The following is a 9,347-nucleotide window of genomic DNA, read 5'->3' as shown; positions in this document are numbered from 1 at the left end:
GGACCGCTGAGAAATTTCATTGGTTCAGCTTTCAAAACAAAGGCAGCTCCATTGTTATGATGAGCAGCAGCCTACTGCTTCTATTGCGATGTCTAAAACCTGCAATATACAGTATACGTTTAATGTTCTTTCATTAATAAATGAAGGCTGATGAACATACTTAGAAACATGTAGGCATTTCTGCAATAAGAGCATCAAGCAGGGGAATAATTGCTTACTAATTGTCTCTCTTTGATATTTCCCCTATTATTTATATATTTACACATTCTCTTGGGCCTAATTATGAAGAGTTTATTTATACATGCTTGCATGCATACAGAGACAAGCTTGCACTATGCATTTTGCCTGCCTGGCATGTGCGCACACACATGTACACTCGTCCCTCCACATTTGAGGCTCTGACTTCTGCAGATTTGAGTATTCATGGATTTTATTAATATGTTCTCTCTAGGAATCTCTAGGTCCTTAGTGCAACTCTATGGTCACCTTTAACCAAAGGCCACATTGAAGGACCTAGAAATTCCTAGAGAGAACACTCCAATAGGCATTTGTAGCTCCTTCAGTGAAATTCTATGGTCACTGTCTGGCAGATGTTGACCACAGAGTTTCACTGGAGGATCTAGAGATTCCTAGAGAGGTGTTCTCTCGGGTAAAAACATAGTGTTTTTATTATTTGTAGTTTTCCCACATTCACGGGGGTCCTGTGCCCTTAACCCCTGCAAATGTGGAGAGACAAGTGTATACATATACACACATACGATACAAGCAATCTCCTTGTACTCCCAAGACTCAATCTATGCTGCATCAGAATTTACTTTGCAAACTCCATTTTCAAAAGCAAGTCACAGTCGAATACTGGGTATGGCTACCATTCAGGAAAGAAAAGTCATTTACTATGGGGATCCTTATACATTTGTCACAAATGTATAAAAGCTATTTCAAATTGCTCCAGCTCTTCTCTCTATTCAAAGCTTTGAAAAGTTATTATTTGGATCATTCACAGAATCCCCAGGACAGGAGCATGCCCATCTGCTTAGGCCCCTAGAATTCTACCTCTGACCACGTTTTACATGATGCTAAAGAGGAATAGAAGAGGCATCCATCCACATCTGATATTTCACTAAAAACTTTATTTAAATTAAAAAGTACCAAAGAGGGCAACAAGTTCCATGGTGATTAACTGAAATGTATGACCAGTAATCCATCAGACTACACATTGCACAAACAGTTTCATGTACACTCATAAAAATGTGGGGCATTGCAATTTAAAAGGCCACCTAAGCAGGCAGTGCCATAGTAGCTGATTTCATGCGTTGTTTGTGCAAAAGACACTCAGGGATATGAGTCTGGCCCCACCCCTGAGGTTGTGAAGCACCTCTTAGCCCTTTATGTGTTATGAGATAATCGCTGTCATGGGAAACCATTTCTGACTGGGAGCCTGTTTCTTCCTGCTTCATTGAGCCCCCCCCCCCCCGCAACCAAGACTCTTTGTGAGCAGAGAAGGCTCCTCGTTGCAGATGCTGTTCCTCCAAGTATCAGGCTCTGTGAAGGGTTCCATCACATCAGGCTAAAAGCACAGTCCCTTTCTGACAGTCTAGCTCAGGGATAGCAAGGATGTATCAGCAGCAGAAGGGAGGGGAAACAAGGGCATCACTCCCAAATAAGTATGTTGCCCCCTCAATAAAATTATCCTGCAGTCCTCAAATTTCTAGCATTGCAAAGAGTGGGATGTTGAAAACAGCTCACAGCTATAACTCTTAAATCTGATATGTTGTCATTCCCTTGGACACTTGCCTGTTCCTTTTGTGTGTGGGGTGTGTGTGCGGATGCCTAAATTACTGTTAAATGCTCAACAAAATTTTGAGTTACTTCAATGCTAGAAATTTGGGGATGATGGAAAATGTAATGGGGGAGGGGGCATACAGGGGATATTAGAGAGTCACTTCTTTGCACCAAAGATGTCCAAAGGCTGCATGGACTATAAAAAAAATGCCATACCAAAGCCAAGATTTGGAAATGGTGGACAGTTCATCTAGCTTTCAGGGTGAAAGTTGAACATTTTAATGCAAGAAAACTTCTTTAATAGGTAAACTGCCATTGCAGGGACTTCTACGAGAAAGAATACATTCTTCTTTTTGTTTTGAATGTGTGTGTGTGTGGGGGGGGGCAGTCCTGGGCACCATATTTTGCCTACTCTGGTATAGCCCCTTCACAAACACAATCAAATTAATGCACAAACGCAGATTATGAGACTCTAAATATCATCCTCTTTTAGAATCTATATAAATAAAAATATAAATGTTCGTTTGTTCAAAATCTTAAATCTCCAAAAGTTCTTCACCGATTGTTTTGAAATTCTGGCACAATGTTCCATTCCAATGCATGCATGTTTTTATATACATATACCTACTATTATATAGATTTCACACCTGTGACAGGTAAAATATGTTTTTGGGAAAAACAGCGCCATCTGTTGGACGTAACAGCAACACACTCTATACTAAATATTTAATTGGTGTTTGCAATCACCATCAATAAAGCCCAGGGCAAATCTTTAGAATTGTGCAGTTTAGATCTCGACATGGATTACTTTGCACATGGACAATTATAGATTGCATGTTCTAGAGTCGGCAAACCAGACAATCTCTATATCTACACTGACAATGGAACAACAAAAAATATTGTATACCCACAAGCATTGTGAAATTAAATATTTCAGAAACGTGCATTTCCTCTTTTCTTTCTTTTCCATTTCACCAGACTGAGCCACAGCAATGCATGGTCAGATACAGCTATTAAATATTTTCAGTAATGCTGGTACTGAAAACTTAATTCCCTTTTGTCTACCCCTTCATGCAGCCGTCCAAGACTATTTTAACAGACCTCCCCCAATATTTGCTTCCACAAATTTCCACCCAAAGCTCTTCCAAGTACCTCAAACCAAAACTAGGGCGGGGTACATACCTCTGCTTTGCGGCGCTCTGCCGCTGCCGCCAGTAGGTCCGCAGGGGAGCCGGAGCCTTCACATGGCGCAGCTCCCCTGCGGACCGAAAAAAGAAGCTCCAAAATGGAGCTTCTTTTTCCGTCGCGTTTGCGACGTAGCGAGGCACCAGGGGCGCACTCGCTACGTCACAAGCGACGCGACGTGTACGGACGTTCAGCGTCCGATACGCAAAGATGGCGCCGGCCATGTAGAAGGGCCGGCGCCATCTTGTACGGACGGAGTCCGTACTAGGCCCAGGGGCGTCTATAAGAGACGCCCCTTTTTTAAAATGGGACGTCCTCCGGACGTCCCAAATGGTGGTGCAGAAAACACCTAGATGTGGTCTTCCAGTCCCTTCCCACTGCCATTGTTTGAGGAGTAATTCCACATGCTTTGAGGAGAGGAGCAGCCCATGCAACTATGGAAGTTCCTCACATCTAAGATAAGGCCTTTTATCTGTCTTCATCCTGCCATGTTCACCCTAGTAACATTTGATCAAGTATATGGAAGACAGATACTTTAAAATTAGTTGTTTGTCAGTTGGAAGCTGTTTGCCTTTCATTCCCACTGAAGTTTCCATGGAGCAGGTTCTCCATTTTCCTGGCTTTGCAGTTCATTCCTTGACAGCTTGTAATATGCCCTCATGAGTCATTTTCCTTGGTTGGGGAATAGTTCAGAATAGTGGAGTAGAGTGGCTTTCATGCCATGCCATTCTTATTTTTAATCCATCCATACATGCTACAAATGCTTAACTGGAGAGGACAAATGCTGTTGCTCAGCAACAAAGCATTGGCAAGAGCTCAGAAAGTGTTTCACAATTGCTAACAGACAATGGCTCATATGGCTCAGCCATCAATAGCATTTGATTTAAAGGCACTACCCAGTTTATCACACTTCCTATCTTATAACACCAGATGTATTAGAAGCCAGCTTACATGCTGAAAGCACAGTGCTGTTGAATAATCTAGTGCAATTTTTGCCTTCAATTCAGTCTGAGCCAATCGTGTTATCATGTTGATATGCTATTTTGTATGTATTTATATAAAACACCATAGAGCACTGTGGCACCTTAGAGACTACTAGTGTAGTAGAAGATAGGATGGGACACAGCAAGCTACTCCATGAAGCACATGAAGCACTACTGTGTCATGAATCTCACCAGGTGACCTTAATTCAGAATATCCTGTCAATATCCCATGGATTTGTTGCAGGGATAACATAGGGAATAGTAGAAGTAGTTGTGTACTCATCCTTGAGCTCATTGGAAGAAAAATGAGTCAGAAGTGTAATTAATAAATAACTAAGAGCTAATGCTATGCACCACACGTTAGGCATCACAGATAATAAGCAAAGGAGTGACCTAGCCCATTGCTGGCAAATATCATGCACACACACACACACACACACACACACACACACATCTGAATGGATACTTTTGTAACCAATTACCCCAGGTTTTGTGAAAGCTAAGTTCCACATGGTTAAGTCTGACTATAAAACTGTCAGAGGATCGTGATTTTTCAATCTCTTGGAATAGTGGTATATGACTGTATCGTTCCCTGAATACTGTTGGCATTCTAAACTTAAATTTGGGCATGAGGAGGGGGAAAATGCTAGCCTTACTCCTCTTCTCTCCATACCTGTCTCTTACTCTTCACATGTCTATGGCAATTTTCTGAAGAGGGGATGCTTCTTGTTCAGTAAAAGTACTCTGTGCTATTTTATGCTCTTCTCTGATCATATATAAGGGGTTTTTCCCCCTCAGAGGGAAAATAACAAGTAGGGCAACAAGTAAGCTAACATGTTACTTTTTCCAGAATTGTGACAAATAACAGTGTGTGGATGCTTCTTGGCTTTGTAAACAGTGCAACAAATAACAGGAACAAATTCCTTAATAGCACACATGCACACATTTCCAGTTTCTGCAACTGAGTGAGTATTATGCATACCTGGGTCATATTTTTAAGTAACTTTCAGTTAATACTGCATAATCTATTAACTATGACCAATATATTTATGAGTTTATTTATTATCCAGCCTTTCTCCTGACACAGGACTCGTGTCTACCAAAACTTAGAATACAATAATTTTGCTTATTATAGGATAGACCCAGCAGAAAAGTAAGATAAGCATCACTAATCATCAACTATACCCACACCTAAAACCATTCCAGCGGGTCAGGAAGGATCCATGTTTCATTGTGGAAGATAAACATTACCCTACTCAGGGGCTCTCATCAAGTCCAGGAATTGTGGGGTTCCTTGCCTAACCTCTCACAGTAATGAAGGCCCCAACAATAACTTCCAGACTTGACCAGGCTTATTGGTGCATCTATCTGTTGTGGACATGTTTACCTGTCCCCTGAGATCAGACCATGAAAGCAGTCACAAGAATGAGAAAGAACAGGAGCAACCCACCTGGAGCCTTTCACACTACAGAATGATACCAGAGATATAGCATTATAATTGCGTAGATGGAATGGGCTGGTTTTGTGTGCTCCCTCTTCTTCTTCCCTTGGATGCTAGTGTAGACTGGATCCAGAAGGACAGAGCAACCAATGGCTAGTCATAGCAGTTTGCAGGGAGAAAGTGGACCTCTTTGTGCCCAAGGCTACCTACAATTTAGAATACAGTAGTACATGGTGTAGTGGTTTGAGAGTTGGACTACGACTGGAGACCAGGGTTCAAATTTCCACTTCAGCATAAAAACCCACTAGGTGACCCGGGGCAAGTCAAAGCAGTTCACAATTTAAAAGAACAATGTAATTAAAAACATGCAAAAAGTGAACATTACAATAAATTTAAACTATTTACAGTATTAAAACAGCTCACACCTCAAGTTAAAAGAATAAAATACAATTAAAAATATGCAAAGCTCTTAAAACAGTTCATTTAAAACAATACAGCACCATGTAGTTCTTTCTTTTAAAAAATCTGTTTTAAAAACTTGTCTGAATAAAAAGATTTTAGCCTGCAGATGAAAAACAAGAAGGGGGCCATTCTGGCTTCTCTGAGAAGGGAGTTCTAGAGTCTAGGGGAAACCAAAACTAGAGGATCTTTGATGTGTAGACAATCAGTGCAGGTTAAACATTCGGCAGATATGTGGGTGAGTGAATTCAAATCACACTGGATATAATTGACAACACCCTATGAAATCAATTGCACTAAACTGAACACTATTGTGAGCTGCACATGTTCATGGGATTTCCTGTCCACAGGCAATAGGGAAGCCCCATATGAATCCATTCTGTTGAGCCACAGGCCATTATTCTGACATGTTCCCTGTAATTTTCGTATAAAACTCCTTAAAAAACAAACAAACCTTATTCCAATATCACAGCTGACAGAACTTTAAGAGAAGGAGAGAAATTATCTTCCTCTTTAGCAATAGGGAAAACAATAGTGGAACCACAACACCTCATTCTCTTACCCCCCAAGTTAATCTGTCATTTTCTCTTGATTAGACTATTCTCTCAGAGCCAATTCAATATGCACTAGGTAGTTTGAATCACAAATTATGCACTTATGATTCTTCCTCCCAGATCCTTTGTACTAGTAATTCTTGTTAGGAAAGACATTAGCTGTTTTTTTGTTGTTGTTTTTTAAAAAAGAAGATTAAATAACATTCTACCAGTGTTGCTGACTGGAGTTCTGAACCGTCAATGATTTGGATTCTACCCAATATCTCACATGCCCCTAGTGACACCACTGGTGGCAATCCATGTCACTTTCCTTTTGGGAAAAGAAAACAACTGTTTCCAGCAGCGATAGGTGCTCTGAGAACAATTACAAATGAATTGGTAAATCATATCATCATCATTGTCATCATCATTATTGTAGTCTTCATTATTCCCATTACCACCCCCACCCCCACTCCCACCTCAAACACATAGGTTGAAGTCTTTGGTCATAATTACACCCCAATTTAGATTGTAGTGACCCAGGCCTCCAGAGCAGTTTTAAAAAATCCCTTTGTGAGGGTGTGTAAACTCACTGGAGGTCTTGCAGAATACTGCAGTGAAGGAGGTGCAGCAAATGCTTATAGGGCAAGAAAAGCCCTCCCTGGGACCAAAGCCAGATCCTTTCAGTCCTTAGCAGGGTTCCCAAATTATAAGATCTGGTCCATCTTCGATGGGCCACAAGGTGAGGGAAGGAATACCAGGGCAAGAGTATTATCCTGGAAAGGATCCCCTCCCCAAAATCTTTATTTCAGGACTATCATCTTTACAGCTCTGGATTGGTTCAGATTCTCCTTTCCTTTTGCAGGCATTTTTCATCCATTAATGGAAGGGAACCTTTGGACCTAACCAATTGCTTTCTGCTCTTAGAACTATGTGCTCTTACACAATGAAACAAGGCTCACAGTGCTGAAGCTTTGGGATATTTTGATTAGCTGGGACTATGACAACTTTTGCCATTTTTTGCATTTATTTATATTTATTTATTTCAATTATATGCCCCCTTTCTCCCAGAAAGGGACTCAAGGTGGGTCACAGATAAAATCAGTTTAAAATGTTATAATAAAAAATTGAAAACAGTTAAAATCATCTTGCTGCTAGGCAACTGATACTCTTTTTCATTTGGAATCACCATTCCAGGTTCCCTTGAAGTAGAATTGGTTTATGTCTCTACTCTCCATCTCCTTTCCAAACCAGAGGGAAGGTGATTGCTGAATGTTCTAATGCTTTTTGTCTAACACTAATTTATGACACTCTGAGTGGAACAGCATTGTGCCTGAAGTCAGTTGAAGATGGAAATACTGCATAGGAAAAATCACTTCAACCCCTTTAGGAAGAATCACTTCAACTCCTCTTTTGTTCTGTTAAGCAATTCTATTTTCTTCAGTCTAAGAATTTAGTCTTTGAGGTCTCACTTCACTGCTACCTTTATTTTATTCTGTTACATTTCCATGGCTCTTACAATTTAAATAACACAATCCCAGGAAATAGCTTAATGCACTGTTTGACCAGACATTAAAGAGAAGTAAGAAATAAATATAATTATGTTGGGCAGCACCAGAGCAAGAAAGAAACTAGTTTCTTGTAATTAATTCATTTTTCCAATAAGCAAGGCATAATTAGATTGTTTAAAATGCTTTTAAAGAATATTTTAATGTGTTTTAAAATGTTTTTTTAAAATCTTTGTACTGTTTTGTTTTTATTTGTTCATTGTCTCAGGAGCTCTTGTGGGCTCAAACATTAACAGATTTTCATTTTGAATAAACTGAAAATAATTAAGCAACTTTTCTACTGCTGATAGTTTCTGGTTGGAAAAGCAGATTACTTTTTTAAAGTTAAGGGGTCAGGGTGGGGTGGGGTTTAGTCATTTGCATTTGGGCTGTGGTTTCTTTTGTCCCTGTCCCTCCCATGCTACACAAAAGCTTGGTGCATTTTTGGATAAGATAGGACTATGGTATGGTCCCTGAAAACCTCCAAAATCAAATAGAACACTGGCGTGCTCCCCATTCATCTGAATAGGATGCGCTGCCCCGGGCGCTCCCACGTGGCTTGAGCACATACACTCAAAAGCCACATATAATGTGGGCACACTGTATGTGTCTCTTTAGAACAAAGGAAAAACAGACTCAAAGATAAAGTATAAATACACCATTTTCTGGGATACAGTGGCTTAGTGGTTAAAACGCCAGTTCTAACGATCGGAAGGTTGGCAGTTCAAGACCCAAGTGCTGCATGATGGGGTGAGCTCCCATCACTAGTCTCAGCTGCTGCCAATCTTGCAGTTCGAAAGCATGCAAATACAAGTAGATAAATAGATACCACTTCTCAGTGGGAAGGTAACAGCGTTCGGTGCAGTCATGCTGGCCACAATACCACCGGAGTAGTCCTTGGACAATGCTGGTTCTTCGGCTTAGAAACAGAGATGAGCACTGCTCCCTAGAGTAGGTTACGACTAGATATTCATGGCAAGGGATTACCTTTATCTTTACCTTTACACCATTTTATGCAGCTTTTCTATAAAACAAAACCCCAGATATTTAATATGTTATTTTCCCGCATATAGTGCAAATGTTTAATCGTAAAACATTTAAGAATCAAATGTGGAAAGAAAAGGTAGATTTAGGACAATTTTTATAACTAAATATTGGTGATATAGTGTAACATCTTTGATAGACTGATATCAGAAATAGCTGCTGTTATTTCTCAATATGCTGATAAGTAAAGTTCAACATGTATTACAATTTTTCATAAGCAATGCTTTGAGATGAACAGTTCATCTGGACATTCTGAATCCGTGTGTGTGACACTTTAGAAACAGAAAGGTGTTTTTTAAGATACAATGAAGAGTGAAATGCTTTCAAGATTGTTGCAGCAACCACAGAAATTTGGTAGGTTCCAAGCATTATT

Source organism: Sceloporus undulatus, chromosome 5 (assembly GCF_019175285.1).
Source record: "Sceloporus undulatus isolate JIND9_A2432 ecotype Alabama chromosome 5, SceUnd_v1.1, whole genome shotgun sequence".
Taxonomy (NCBI): Eukaryota; Metazoa; Chordata; class Lepidosauria; order Squamata; family Phrynosomatidae; genus Sceloporus; species Sceloporus undulatus.
The sequence above is the reverse complement of the archived record's forward strand: the minus strand, read 5'-3'. Positions refer to the sequence as shown.